The sequence below is a fragment of the Anser brachyrhynchus genome (genome assembly GCF_964034855.1).
Source record: "Anser brachyrhynchus genome assembly, chromosome: 1".
Classification (NCBI taxonomy): Eukaryota; Metazoa; Chordata; class Aves; order Anseriformes; family Anatidae; genus Anser; species Anser brachyrhynchus.
The window spans coordinates 38,328,105-38,344,113 of record NC_137694.1 but is presented as its reverse complement, the minus strand read 5'-3'; the positions used below and the strand labels follow the sequence as shown (position 1 = coordinate 38,344,113).

The following is a 16,009-nucleotide window of genomic DNA, read 5'->3' as shown; positions in this document are numbered from 1 at the left end:
CTGGCTGCCAGGGCACGCTGCTGGCTCGTGTTCAGCTTGCTGTCAGCCAGAACCCCCAGACCCCTCTCTGTGGGGCTGCCCTCCAGCCCCTCACCCCCCAGTCTGTACGTAAAGCCAGGGCTGCCCCTTCCCAGCTTCAGAATCTGGCACTTATTCGTGTTAAACTTCATATAGTTGGTGATTGCCCAGCTCTCTTTGTCAAGGTCTCTCTGCAAGGCCTTTCCACCCTCAACAGAGTCAAACTTGTTGACAAGGAAGTTGCTGTAGTATTTTAGGGATCGCTCCAAACAATAAGAACTGGTAAGAACACTGAATGGCAGAAGGCATTCAGCTAGACATTTTTCTTTGCAAGACTGTGGCAAATCCAATTCCAGTGGTATCAACAGAACAGAAAGAAGACATTGAAGAATTAAACGGCCACTGAAGAGAACACCAAAATAGGCTAATATTTGTCAAAGACACTGACTTAGAAGGGACAACAGATAACAAGGAAATTATACAGAAACAGCTGGATGATGGAGAAAATGGTGTAGTCGGAACAGAACAAAGCTTAAGAACATCAAAGCACCCAGTGTCTCTGCTGATAAAAAAGCTTATCTATTGGAAGTATCTGATCCCACATACTGGATTTACGGGAGGCTGCAGCAGGGAAGGTACTTTCAGTAAACAGACTAAGTACTAATGCCACCCTGCAGACCCTGTTAAGACCCCACCTGGAATAGTGCATGTATTTCTGTTAGAGGAATGTGTATTCTTTCCTGTTACAGGAAAAAGGAACTGAAACGTGCATATGCAAGAGTGGGGCAAGTGGGTGTAACACAGTCTGTCCTAAAGAGTGGAAGAGTCTCTTACAGCAGGCTTACCAAAGTAAAGGCAGAACAAGTATTAATTAGCTGTTTTGAATGCCTTAAGGAGTTAAACACAATGGAAAAGGGAAATAACTATATAAAGTAGAGAACAATATCAGCACCAGATCAAATGAATATAATCTGATCAAGAAGAAATTCAGGCAGCAACTTAGGCTGATACCCACGGGAGCAGTGGAATAGTGGGATAGCCTTCCAGTGGGAACAGCAGGAGCAAAAACCACAAACAGACCCTACTTGGATTTAAGATGAGTCTTAGAAGGGGTTATAAGTTGTGGTTAGCTGCCACAGCAGGGGCCTGAACTGCACGTCCCAGGCTATATTCTCCAGCCCTGCATTGCTACTTAGAGAATTCAGTTTCTCCTGCAGCCTTGTAGTGAATTATGTAAGGCTAAAAGACCCTCCTCCATCCTTGGCCCTTTTTACCTTTAATTTGCTGTGTTTGTCATAGAGAAGACTGATATGGGAGAATTAAAAATAAATAGAAAGCCCTTCTTTAAAAAAAAAAAAACTCACACAGAGAATTGAAGAATTGATCACCAAGAGAATACTACATTAATGGATTTATTGTTTGAACATTCACAGGCATGAATGTTATTACCAGCATGGAAGCACATTTTTGGGAAAAAAAGAAAAAAGGGGAAAAAATGGCATAACTATAGAAACTGACACTGAACACATGCTCTACACATTCTGAAATAAAGGAAATCGCACACGATGTGGTAGCCTCCAAAGCAGTTGTTTCTGAGTCACAAGTAGGTTGTGGCAGAGGGCCAGCCGCGGGGGGAAAAATGGTGTGAGAACAAAAAGCAGAACAAAAATCTGCATAAAGCAGATGACAGGAAAAGGACTGGAAATAGATGGGATTGTCTGAACCACACTGCATTACTCAGGTTCCTCTCTATAGCAGGGGACAGGGCTGAGCGGCACCGCACACTGTGGCAGACGGAGCTGGAACAACCCTGAAGAAAAACAGGCTGCCACCAGCCTGGCTGGGGACTACTGCACATCATCTGCCACCCAGCCCTAGCTGCTGAACACAGCTTCCACCCAAGCACCCAGTTTAGGCGAAGCATTATCTTATACACAATATCCTTCTCTCTAAATTGGAGAGACGTGGATCTGAGGGATGGACCACTTGGTGGGTAAGGAGTTGGCTGGGTGGTCACCCTCAAAGAGCTGCGGTCATTGGCTCAATGTCCAGGTGGAGGCTGGTGACAAGTGAAGTTCCTCAGGGGCCAGTATGGGGATTGGCAATGTTAAACACCTTTGTTGGTGCCATGGACAGTGGGATCGAGTGCACCCTAAGCAAGTTTGCCCATGCCACCAAGCTGTGTGGTGCAGTTGACATGCAGGAGGGAAAGGATGCCATCCAGAGGGACCTGGGCAGGCCTGAGAGGTGGGCCTGTGCGAACCTCATGAGGTTCAGCAACACCAAGTTGCAAGGTGCTGCATCTGGGCTGGGGCAATCCCGAGCACAAATACAGGCTGGGTGGAGAATGGATTCAGAGCAGCCCTGAGGAGAAGGACCTGGGGGTGCTGGTTGACGAGAAGCTCAACATGAGCCAGCAATGTGCGCTTGCCGCCCAGAAAGCCAACCATGTCCTGGGCTGCATCAAAAACAGCGTGGCCAGCATGGCAAGGGAGGGGATTGTCCCCCTCTGCTCTGCTCTCGTGAGACCACACCTGGAGCCTGCGTTCAGCTCTGGGGCCTCCAGCACAAGAAGGATGTGGATCTATTATGAAGAGTCCAGAGGAAGACCATGAAGATGCTCAGCGGGCTGGAGCAGCTCTCCTATGGGGACAGGCTGAGGGAGTTGGGGTTGTTCAGCCTGGAGAAGAGAAGGCTCCAGGGAGACCTTACAGCGGCCTCCCAGTACCTCAAGGGGGCCTGCAGGAGAGCTGGGGAGGGACTTTTTGTCAGGGGGTGTAGTGACAGTACAAGGGGGGGAATGGCTTTAAGCTAAAAGAGTAGGTTTAGATTAGATATAAGGAGGAAATTCTTCCCTCAGAGGGTGATGAGGCCCTGGCACAGGCTGCCCAGAGAAGCTGTGGCTGCCCCATCCCTGGAGGTGTTCAAGGCCAGGCTGGATGGGGCTTTGGGCAACCTGGTCTGGCGGGAGGTGTCCCTGCCCATGAGAGGACATGACCTGACAACTAGGTGGTCTTTAAGGTCCCTTCCAATCCAAATCATTCTATAATTATGCAGATGCTAGGAAAGAAATGACCCTATAAGGATGGGAAGTTGGCCACTCCCATCATAGATGAGTTTAATCCTAAACAAACAAACAAACAAACAAAACAAAAAAAAAAAACACAAACACTAGTGATTGCAGTACTCTCAAACTGCATGCATGAATCAGGAACTAGTTCTTCAGCTACCAGACTTTCCTTCTTGTTCACTGCAACCAAGGATAACCTGGAGATGGGCAGATCTTACCCCAAGACAGAAGGGATCCGAGATGTAATTGCTGAAATAGGGTGGGGATATACAAGAAACCGAGACCTGTTGCACATTGACTGTTTGTACTACAGCATGTCACAGAACTGAGAAACTCTTCCTTCATTTACCAGCCTTCCTTACATTTTTCAGCTCCCTTGGATGGAGCACTGATACCAGGATTTTGGTAAGTGAGGATCGACCTCCAATTCCAGACTCTTTAACGAAATTTCCAGGTGACAAGGCATTCTTAAACAGATTAGATCAAAGATTTAATTCCAGAGCTGTGGATTTAAATTTGCCAACATTTTCAAGTTTTTTAAAAAAAGAGGTAGGAACATTTTTGTTCCTCATGAGATTACATATAACCTCACAGGAGCTGATTTCGCACGAGCTTTGTACGAGTTTCCTCAAGCTTCATCCAGTCCTGGAAAGGACCAAATGGAGTGGGGAAGAGGCCACAGACTCCATGAATTAGGCACAGCTGGAGGCAGCACGAACCTGGCTCCAGACATGAACACTGTGCCACCATCTTTCTTACTTCCCCTGATGGTTTTAACAGACTATTAATTTAATGGTAAAGTTTTTTTTTTCCTGTTGTTGTTGTTTTTGGCACCCTGCCAGTTTTCTAAATAAAAGACCTTAATTTATATAAACCTTCCCTTGTTCCCCAGTAACACACCCAAGCCTCCCTCAGTTAAAAATGCAAGCTAGTTATTGCTGTAATTAAAAACCAGAATGCTGAAAGAGGCGGTAATGTAGAGGTAAGGGTTTTATTTCTAAATTCATTTTTAGTAAAAGGCATAAAATTACTTTTTTTTTCAAGTAATTGAATGGAACAGTCAGGGGACAACTTGAAACTAGGAGGGCACAGTCGGGATCTCACATGACAAGAAAAAATACAATTTTTCTGAAGTATCATACTGTTAACACTGTGAAAGAAACTCCAAGAAAATGTTAATGGACTCCAGCTGAGATGGAAGCCAGCCAGCAGATAGTTTTAATCGTTATGGAGAATTTATACTTACACAAAAAAGCTCAAAATAGTTTTTCTTGTGGAGAAAAATAGTAATCACTCATCTGTTTTTTATAGCTGCTAGTAAAACACTGACCTCCTCTGACCCTTTTCATTCAAAGCAGTTTATGTATTAAAAACGAACCCACCACACAATTTAGACATTATTTCCAACAGTTTCTTCTACAACACTGCTGGCTGTTCTAAATCGTTCACCGGCTTCACTACTCTTACACTACAGGTCCTTGAGAAAAGGGGAGCTGTGGACCTACACGTTGCAAAGATTCCAGGCTCAATGATTTAGGAATGTGAGAATGCAGTTTTAATTATGTACATACTCCAATTAACATTTTGAGGTTGCAGCTCAAGTGATCCATGAATAAGGATTCTGTTCGGGATGAATGGTCTCTGTTTTAATCCCCCTTCACCAGGGCAGAGCTGTAACACATCCAGGCAGAGCCATGTATTTTTTAAGCAAAGCACAGCCTGCAGATTGTAAAAGGTGAGGGCAGCTGCTAGAAATAAGCGGATTGCTGAAGAGGGAAAGGGGATGCAAAGGGGATGCTGTGAAGCCTAAGGAGTCAGTTTTAAGAATTAGTTTCACCATCAGTTCTGAAATAATAGTAACTCTTTAGAGCTCTTTCAGAGGCAAACGCCGCCCGTTCCTCGTGGAAACCCACCCATCTTTGTCCATTTCTCAGAGATGCGCTCATCAGAGCAACTGCAGCCAACGTTCTCTTCCTGTGTGGATCTCCCAGTGCTTTCTGTGTCAAAGAAAGGCTTCTGAGCACTGAAATATTTCACTTTAAGTGTATTATGTAGGAAATCACGCAAAAGAATTTAACAGCAGTGCACTCAAAAGGAATTCAAAGTAATATGCAGAAGATAAGGCAAGAAACTAGAACTTTTCCGTGAGGTGTCAAAGCCAGGAAAAAGCACACAGCTTGCTTATTTAGTGGGAAAAGGGGAAGAAGTGACTGCTATCTTCTTATGCTTGGGACAGCTGGGGATTATCAAGTCTAGTTCTGACAAAACCGTAACTCATAAGGAGGTAAATATATGGGATAAGTGACAAATGTATCAACATGGCATTAATTAGACAAGCAAGCATCTCAGGTGTAATAATAGCGCTCATTTATCCAAAGCTTCATTAGTCAAACAAGTGTTTAGAAGCAGCAGTTTTAGAAGATCTCATTAAATGTGTTTTCCTCTTAACTAGTCAGCTTTCAGTCTCTTACAACTCTGTTTAAATCGACCAGTTCTCCACAGTCTCTCACAAAATACATAGTTGAAATACAGGCTTAAAAAAAAAAAATAGTGTTTTCACCTATTACTTTTAGCACCAAAAAAAATAAAGCCTCTCCTGTTTCAGGTCACCTTCCTACCCAAATCTCAAAACCAAACAAAAGCCACCACTGAAGAAGTGTCACGCAACAACACGCCACCTCCTTGCAGCCAAACAGGAGGTGCAAAAATCTCTCCATTCATGAGATTAAGCAAGAAGCAGAGAAATTTTACATGCCACTAGATGGCAGGAGGGGACCTTTTACACCACCGGTGAACATCTGCACCATTTTGACTCTAGGGTGTGTGTGACAGAACACCTACGGGCCTCGCTTCAGCATAAAACGTTAAAAAGATGAAATCTAGTCAATGGGTAGCAGTGCCAAGTGGATTCAATTCCCATTTATACAGCTGGGACACGGTTTACAAGACTTACAGCTAATGAAGTCTGATAGGAAGCTGTGGTGGTTCTAGTGGGAGTTTCTTCTCCAGCTCGCTTCCAGGTCAAATTTAACCAGCAAAAAATACACGCGCTCCTTTTAGCACCAGCCCTTCTCTCTCCCGTTGCCACACCTATCTGCTTTGAAACAAACCCTTGAAAACAAACTCACTGCCCTCCCCTATCAGCTGAGAAAGGAAATATATTCCCACCTTGGCCTCCTGATGTTTTTTATCTTGTACATTTCCCAAAAAGGTTATTTTTTTTTTTTTAATGGATGTGGAGCAGGGTTATTTATTGTCTCCCCATCTCCAGCCATTTACTTACGTTTTTCAAAATCAATCACTTGCTTTTGCATCTTCTAAGAAGAAAAATAGCTGGCAATCCAATGCAACTGATAAGCCTGCTTCCTCTTGCATGCCTTGGTTAACCGTCTTGCCTCTTACACAGCCAACTCTCCTAACAGCAGCTGCTGCTCTCACACAGCATGAACAATCGTCTTTAAACTCTTCACTGGGGTTGGAGCAACGTGCTGTTAGCCAAGATGCATTCAGAAAGTCACGCAGAGTCGTCATGCTTTAACTACGTTAATATGTTAAACTATGTTTAATATGTTAATATGTTTAAATTTAACCATGTTTAATATGTTAAATAAACCCTGTCAGAGGTGTTAAGTGTGCAGACAGCACTGCTATAAAAACATGCCATGCTACCAGGTGGTTATCTTTGGAGAAATGCAGAGGTCAACTTGGCAAACATCGTTCTCAGTGGACTATCTTACTTCTAATACTGTGATGCCATAGGCCTTCAAAAGGACTCTTACCCAACGCAGCAGAGGTTCTGGCCCCAAAGTGTTTAAAGCAGTGCACCCTTTCCTGGCATTTCAGGATAAACTGGGTGTAAAGACACTCATGTGTCAGCATCTGAATTTCCTGTAATAATGTTTGTTTAAAATATATATATATATATATATACACACACACACATCTTTGTGATGGTAAGCTACACATCTGCTACAACCTGTATCTTCCTTTTACTCTGCCTGCGCTGAACAAGCTTTATTACCCACAGCTTCATACAGACCTCACTCTGCTGACTTTGGAATTTGATTTGCATTCTGCTCCTCTTCTCTTTTGCAACTTCGCTTTTCCCCTGGACTAGCTGCAGTATTCTGAGGTGTGAAGGACAAACCAGGGGAGAATACAAATGTATGAAACATCACTAATACTTTCAACCTGTACATTTCTCCCCTCCCTAAATACAGCAGGGGGCAAAAAGCTCACCTCTGACTACTTCCTGAAGTTCTACTTTCCCAGCAAACGCTTACATCTCTTTCACTTCCACACAGAGTCAAATTTGTAAAAATAAAGCCTCTCCCCAGTCACTAATGCTCGCTCTTCTGTTGGCAGAAGTAAAACAAGATGCTAGCTCTGTGAGAGGGGAAACTTCAGCAGCGCACTCACTGAAGCTGGGTCAGAACTAGTTCAGTAGCAGAAGGATTTTCTTTTTTTGCATGAAGATACCCTGCGGGCTTTGCTGCTCCACTGCCTGTGCTGCAAAACCTGTAGCAGAACATCTTCACAGGAACTCAAGAGCAACCTCATGGAAATAATTCCTGCAGTCCAGAAGTGCTCCTTCAATTGCAACTCAGTCAAAAGCCTACAGTTCACATAAGCAACTATTTCAGGCTCCCTTGCTAAACCATACAAATAGTTCCACCTTTCCACTCCCCGAAGAAATCCTACCAGTCAGTACTTTTACTCAGCCAATACACCTGTGCTCAGAAACACAGTTTTATCCTCATAAGTTAGGTGGTTGGTTTTTTTTTTGATGTTCTTTTTTTTGTTTAAGCTCATTTTCCCTTGGTTATTTGGGAAGAGTTAGCTCTTTCTGAGAGCAAGGAAAATAATCTGCCAGAGCCTGGATTCTAGCAGTTTTCCCTCTGGCTCACCATAGCCCATAGGCTCCAGGGCCTTTCAATCTGCAGCAAGTGCAGAGGATTCACTGAAAAAGCCTGGCAGCAAGGCTCTCACAAGCAGAATTGAGCAAGGAGATTTTCCCCTAGGAAGCTGCTGAAATACTTCCTTGTCTCTGCTCAAGCGGTGTTGTTTTTCCAGAAAGCTTACATGGAAGGAAAAAATATTTTCAGAGTGCTTACCTTCCTTGTTCTTCGGGTACCGCTTCCAATCAGACCTTGGTGATCTGGCATCCTGGTTCGTTAACCTATGCTCGAAGACTTCCACAGTGAATTCATCCACGTACTACTGAATCCTCACTGTGTTTATCTTAGGGTACACATCCTATGTTTTTGGGGACAGGATGCTTTACAATTCTCTCCCATTTAGCAATGAGAACTGCTGAACACCCTAACCTAGAGGAAAATTGCAACAAGGTACTTTAAAATAAAAAGTTAACAACAGTTTTCTCCTATGCTCTCCACACAGAACAAAGCTTGGAGCCCTCCAAAGCCCACAATCCACACCCCCTGTGGCTCCTTCCGCCTGTCCTGACATTCACCTGGTCTCTAAAGCCAGGCTACAACCTACGCTCCCCTAGCACAGAACCCACGTTAACCACAAATCTGAGACATAATGCAATAATCATTGGCCAAGTTAGTTTTCCTATCTTGCTGCCTGCAATTAAAGTTGGAGCCCTATAGAGTAAGCCAATGTTATTTTCATTACTATAGATTTAGGGCACTAGCTTGAAGAAATCCAGGTTCATTTTCACTGAGCATGTTGTTTCTTTTTCACAGATGTGTACCCAGACTCACCCACCTTCATTCATTTGTTCAAACATCAGGTTTAAATAAAATCACAAGAGCTGTGATTTTTCAGGCCAATCAGACCACATTTCAGGCTTTGAAGCTATGAATACTAGAAACAATATTTTTCCCAAATGAAAAAAATATATATATATATCAGTCTCTGCACATAACCTTACCACTGCTGAATACCGGAAGCTTGTCACAGATAAAAGTTGGAGATGACAACACCACAAACTGCTATCGGTCATCTAAGATGGTGCAATGGACATAGTGCACATTGCGCTACAGTAAATGAACTCCAACAAATATTAGGAATTAGAAGTTGACCATTATTATGGTACAGCATTGCAGTGCGGATGACTTTTTGTATGTAACTGTATACATGTGTTTTTTATATACTATTGTTGTGCAGTAGAGTAATATATTTACCTGTTAAACCACTGGGGCAAAAGTAGGTTTAAACCATCACAGGATACCATTACCATTGGGTCTAGGCCAGCTGCCTGTAGGAGATGAGCTGACAACAGCTCAACCTGGTGTACAGATGATTTTTTGACCAAAATAAGCCTAGCTTACCACTGCTGTGTTTGACGTGTGTTTTGTAATGATTAACGTTTGCCACATTCAGTCAGCTAAGGAAGACAGATTAAAATGAAGTTTTATCATCGCTGGTTTATTGTATCCTGTATAGCAAACCCAGGTCCTCTGAGGTACTTCAGGGAGCATTTACACTAATGTTCTTTTCTAGAAATGTAATTTAGAAAGACTGAAGTTGTTTTACACAGCCTGCTTTTATCTATTATTTTTTTCCCCACAACTGACACTTTCACTTGGGTGACCGCATTTTACACAAAAGACAAAATGTTGGCTTAAAAAAGTATGCACTTCTCACTAACCTTTAACTCTGCAGAAAGAGTCTGAAGACCAGATAAGATGGACAACAGCTAGTGTGAACAAAATTATTTCTAGATTCAGAATTACAGCACAGAATCTAGCCTTAACTACATTAGTGTCCACACTAAGTTTTAATGTCTGAATATTTGACAAAACTGACATAATGAACACTGCAAGGAAATCAGACAAGATGAAATGAAGACAGACAAAAGTTATTTTTTAATATAAAAATGGTCTTTATTTCTTCAATACAAGGTAAACTACTATTGCAGTTTAAGACCAACACAAAAGTTGGACAGCAAATTGCTTAACAGTCTCCTAAAGGCTGAAAAAAAGAAACCCATGAAGCTAGAAGTTATGCAGTATTTCAAGTATAACATCTAAAAACGATGAAATGATCCCTAAACTTGTAGATTAACTAAGTACCCCTGCTGAAGATGTATTAAAATCCGTATTTGCTAGGATACCATCTTACCTTGTTGAGAAATACAGGTCTCCAGAAACGCAAGTGTTCAACAGACTCTTTGGCCTGCTGGTATCAGGAAACTGTTTACTATACACATATAAAATCCTTTGGAGTTGGGCATTCTGACAGACATCCATTTCCTTACATTTTGCATTGCAACTCTGCATTCCAACTCTTATACGCTCCCATGCCGTATTTCAAAGCCATTTCTTGAATAGTTTTTTCATACATCCTTGTGCAAAATGGGAATCAGGAAATGGAATGATACAGGAAGACAATACAGCCTTACGGTTAGAAAGTCAGCAGTGCTGGTAATCTTCATAAAAATGTTAAGGTTTACCAAATAGGAATGTATTTCACCTGTAAAACACCTGGCTTTTTTTTATATATATATAAAAAGGACAGCTGCACTAATAAGGAAACTGAATTTGCAATCGCTTGTATTTATAAAAGCATACACATTCCTCATTTTCTTACATTTGAAGATCAAGGGAATGTTTCTTTCATAATGTAATAATAATATGCACAGTTTAAAATATTTTCTATTACAAAATACAGCACACAAGAGGGTGAGGCCAAAGTCTATTACTTCAATATATTCCAAAGTGTTAGCATTGAATCATGTAAAATGACATTACATGGTATGAATAGAAGGAAAATTTTACAACTGAAATGCTTAATTTCATTTGGGATTAAAGGTATACTGTTTTCTATTTTCAAGATACTTAAATAAAACTTGTGTATTTCCAAAGAAACTTTCAAAAATTTAAGCTCAGACAGATCATGCCAGAACCTAAACCCACTGCAATAACTGGGGCTAAAGACAGGATTCAAGAGCTAACAAGTGCGTAATATACAAATAGAATGAGATGCTTTATCATACTTTGTCCAACATGGGAAAAAAAACAACTTGAGAACATCAAATTGAGGAACTTCCACGTTTCTTAGTAATTCATCCTCTAAAACTGAAATGATTTGAAAAGTACATAGCATGTCAGATCTTAATTTCAGGAGCTGGTTGTGGGGGCGGCGTGCTGGGGACACAACACAAAACCACCCCAATGCCCTCACCCACCCCAAACCTGTCTGCAACATTACTGCAAGGCAGTGTAATAAACAGTTGCAAGAGACATTTCTGCATAAACACCATGGCTAATTAGCATGCTGCAACCCCTGCTGGAACCATTATGTTTAAGACCTATGCAATCAATTACCAAAACAATTTAAATCCCAAACAAATCCATGTTGCTTACTTCCTAAGACAGAATACTTGTTTTGGAAAGAATTCCTTCTTTAAGAATATGCACATGGATCTGCACTTTGCTCCTCTAGAATCTTGAAGGGTTTATATTTGAATGCAAAGAAATTTATTTAGTGTCTTGGGATCTCTGAAGAGTAGCAGTCAAACATGCATGTTTTACATTTGAGTCTACAGACAAAACTACCTTAATGAGCTTTATGCTAGTAAATTTAAGGCTGTATCTCAGTTTACACATGAACCAACAATAAGACTACGTATAAAATTCTATAAATAAAAAAAGGACTTAGAGGTCTGTTTAACCTGTACAGAGAGAGCAAATGGGTAAGGCAAGGAAATCAGGAACTAAGTATTTCTATAAAGAATGTCATGTATTTTTTTTACTAGAAACACAGATGACAAGTATATACAACATTTAAATCTGAAATTATCCACATACAACTAGGAAAACATTTACAACGGTCTGGGTATGCAACTAAACAATCAGGTAAAAAAGTACAGTTAGAAAAACTAAGCCTCACCAGTTTCAAAGCAAAATCACTCTCTACTTAGAGGGAAAAAAACTCATCAAGCTAGCCTAAACTTAGTAAGGTATCTTGTTTGTTTTACACAGAAAAACAACAGCTATCCAAGCTTTTAAGCCACGCTGTAAATAAAAATGTGAAGTTCTGATACATGTTTTTCCATGATGCAATCAGAACTCAAGTTATTGGCACAGAAAGCAAAAAGTGAGTGAGAGACAAAGGCTGTAGTTTCCAAAATTTTGTTCTTCTTTCGAAGAACTATTTTTGACCTGTCAAAACATATAACCCAGTAGAAACTTTACTAAGAAAAAAAGCCTCACCCTATTTAAAAAACAACACAACAAAAAAACATCCCAAGCCTACCGCAAAAACAACTTGCTGCTAAAGAGCCACCACCCCTACCTGTTGGTTTTGTTGTTCAAGATAAAGGACATGGCCTTAGATTATTTTCAACATTACTTATAAAAACAGTATTTAAAAGAAATATCAAGTATTTCCTCAGAGACTGTTTTATCCTTTCATCAGCAAAAGGAGATGAAATACAACTGAGTGAATATCAAAGAACACAGCAGTAGCCATCGTGGCATCACCACCAGCCAGTAAATTACCGAACTGCCATTTCCTGAGCATGCACAGGAAATTGCCAGTAACATTTAATAAACCAAAACCTGGTACAAACTGTGTTACAGATCCAGTTATACATGATGTGCATTAGACATATTCCTTTTTGGTGTCTATCAGGGTCTTTGGATTTTTTTTTCTGTACATATTTATTGTTTCATTTAAAAAAAATCTAACAAATGGAACCCACAATAACGAGAATATTATCTAAATTGTGACACAGTATGTCTATCAGTTAAAACTAGGTATTCAGAGCACAGGCAGAAATAAGGGGCTTCATATGGGGACCTCATCTTTCAAGCCACAACAAACACTCAGTTTCACCTGTGTTGTTTTCTCCCTGCTATTTCCATTGCCAGCAATGGAAATCTGTATGCATGAGAAATTACACTCTGTAAAAGAGCAACAGTCTCCTTAAATCTATTTTAATGTGGAGTAAAGTATCAGTTCCTGCATAAAATGCTTTTCAATTTTTTTATTTTAAGATTTAATATAGCTATGCAGTGGAACATTACTTACCTGCTGCCTCTCCAGTATTAGCTACTCCTCATGTAACAGCTATAGGCAGGTTTTTCCTCCCTTAAACTTATTACACACAGCAGTAAACAATGGTTTTAAGTAAAAAATAAAATAAAAAAATTACAACAGTATTGTTTGTAACCAACACCTATTCACAAGAAGCAGGAAATGAGTCATGACTTGATACAACTTTCAGTTTACAAAATTTTAAAAGGCAGTTTTCATTTTTCAACAGGATTAAACAAACATTGCAAGTATCTTCTCAGTAGCAAATAGTTCAATAAACACCAGTGATCCCATGCATGAGGATTCGAGGTACACAATTTAAGGAAAAAAAAAAGGGGTAGTCTGAAGCTTGTGGCCAAATCCAACGCTATCAACCTGGCTGCAGAAAATCTGGCCGAGTGGCAAGTGACAAAAAATGTTAAGAGCGTTTCAGACTTATGCAAAAACTTCTGCAGTTGCAAAGGCTACTGGTCCCAACTCAGTAAAGCATAAAAATCACACAAAAAAAGAAACCTAAAGCATATGTTTACATTCCTTGAAATCTATGGAATGCAAGCATGTGCTCTGAATGCTCTGGAAAACCAAATGGATTTAAGTGCTTTCCTGAACAAGGTAACAAATTTTAGGTCTGCTGTAAAACCTTCAAGAAAAATCAGTAAAAAAAGGAAAAGAAATCAAGAGCTAAGAGTTGCCTCTTAAAGCCATTTGAGGTCTTGAAATTTAACTGAAAACATTAAGTGCTGCCATTTGAATAAATGAAAATGCTAATAATAAATCCATTACATAATGACTTACAATAGACGAAGAGTGAGCCTTTGTGCAAGGCTGCCAGAAACTGAATTCTTACAAATTACATGAATTTTTCTGTTCACTTATACTTCATGCAATGAAATTTAGAAGAAAATCCTGTTTGTTTTAAAGTTGTTTTAAACATCCACTTGACTGGAAGTCAACTTCCACTGCAAGCTCCAGTGAATTGTTTTTAGGTAAATTTACAAAACCTCATTTGACAGACTTAATTATCGCCACTTTTTGCTAAGGTATTTCAATATTGCCCATCACTGAACAAGGACATACAAGTGTACCTTCTCTTTCATATGCATGTGTGAATAAACCCCAAAGTATTAAGAAAATATCAAACCCATAAAGTCTGAAAAATGGAAACATCTGGTTTCTTCTGTCACATTTCTAATATACAACTATGTACAGACTGCTACGGCCTTGGGGGTGGAGGGGAAGGGGGAAAACACACACAAGCACTATTACTATAAAACTGTAAACAACTGCAGAATTTTTTTTTTAAACTTTTATTTTTTAAAGCTAACCTTTCCACCCCTCAATATGAACAGTTTAAGTTCATATAACCAGTTTAAGTTAATATAAACTGTAGTGTCAGCCAGAATCGAAACTGTTTGAAAGCAAGCATTTTCAGCGTGCTAAAATCAGAGACCTGGGACCACCTCTCCTCCTATCAGACCATGAGGAACTGCAGTTTTTACAGTTTTATATGTCAATTAGCAAATTCACAAGCCACCTAGGCAAACACTGCTAGAAAGCAAAATAGCATTAAAGGTTTTTGTAACCATCTGTCTTCGTATCAAAATTGAGTGTGTGAGAGCAACATTAGTATGTTCAACTCACTGAATGCAAGATTAGGTTGAGGCATATGCAAGAACTATTGCGATGTTTTTAAAGACAGCATCAATGTTTTCATTGTAACATTATCTTTAAATATTGCTGAACACAAGACTTTCCCTGAGGTGTAAACATCAAATAACTTGAACAGCTTTACACATCAGCCCCATTAAACAGTTTATTACAACACTACATCTACTGTAATCAAAGTGGTGCTGTGTACAGACATTATCATATGAACATTTTAACATGAACAAACTACTATAAAAACAAGCATTTACTTGACTTTTTCCAATTGCTTGCACATTATAATTGCCAAATGTATATAACCAGTAATAAAGTTGCAAAAGCTATAAGGTTTAAATCACACAGGTTTCCCTCAAATAAAACAGTTAAGCAACATAAAAAAAGTAAAAGAGCTACTGGTTACCATGTATGCAGATTTGCTTTATTCAGATCTATTCCTGTTCATTTTATCCATGAATCCTTACAGGCTCAGTTCAATCACATGAAGCAAACTGCTGGACAAGCATCTTTCCTTGAAGAACGTATCTTGTCTTGCACGCTGTTCCTCTTCCTTCAGCTGTAATGTGTCAAAATTTGTGATGTAGATTTTGCTAGTCCCCATAATACACAGAAAATTGTTGGCTTATCTATACATACACAAGTCGTGCATCTACTTCACCATAATGTAAACTAACACAAGATACCCGGAATCAGTAGCTACTTGTTTGTGCAAGAAATTGTTTTCTAATACAGCAGTTAAAATTGATGTTGTTGTACAACAAAATTGAAAGAACAAGAATTCCACAGTTAGAAGTACTGAATGGTAAAGGAATAAATAGCTACTGTTCCTGTGACTGATGGAAACATTTATATAGAATATTTCCTAAAGTACGCACTCTGCAAGAATAAACGAACAAGCATGTAAGGTAATTTGCCACAACTAGGTTTTACATTTTTACCTGCCCACTTACAGAGGATTTAAACTGATTTGACATTTAAATAATGCACTGATTGTATAACGAAGTGGATGGCTCACAGCTCAGTAACATTTAAAAGTGCACAGAATCTGATACCAATACTTCAGATTTTTCAACCTAGTAGCAAGCAGGACAGGCTTCACATCTAAAAATACACTCTTGAAGTTTAACCACACAAACCCGCTCTTCAGATAATAATACAACACAGATCTGCAGGTTTCCTCACCTAGTTGCCCTAGGAAAAAAACCCAAACCCTAATCCCTACTCTCAACTATTTTGGCAAATAAGGAA

The 16,009-nt window shown here is 39.9% G+C and overlaps 1 protein-coding gene across 5 annotated transcripts in view; it reads right to left on the bottom strand.

Moving 5' to 3' along the window:
* Nucleotides 1–11,781: 11,781 nt before the first annotated feature.
* CPSF6 (cleavage and polyadenylation specific factor 6) overlaps nucleotides 11,782–16,009 on the bottom strand; it is a 28,443-nt gene continuing 24,215 nt past the window's right edge. For all 5 annotated transcript variants that reach the window (XM_080576191.1, XM_080576193.1, XM_080576192.1 and 2 more), the window contains one exon: nucleotides 11,782–15,317. The gene's annotated coding sequence lies outside the window, so the exon portion shown is untranslated. The remainder of the gene's footprint in view (nucleotides 15,318–16,009) is intronic.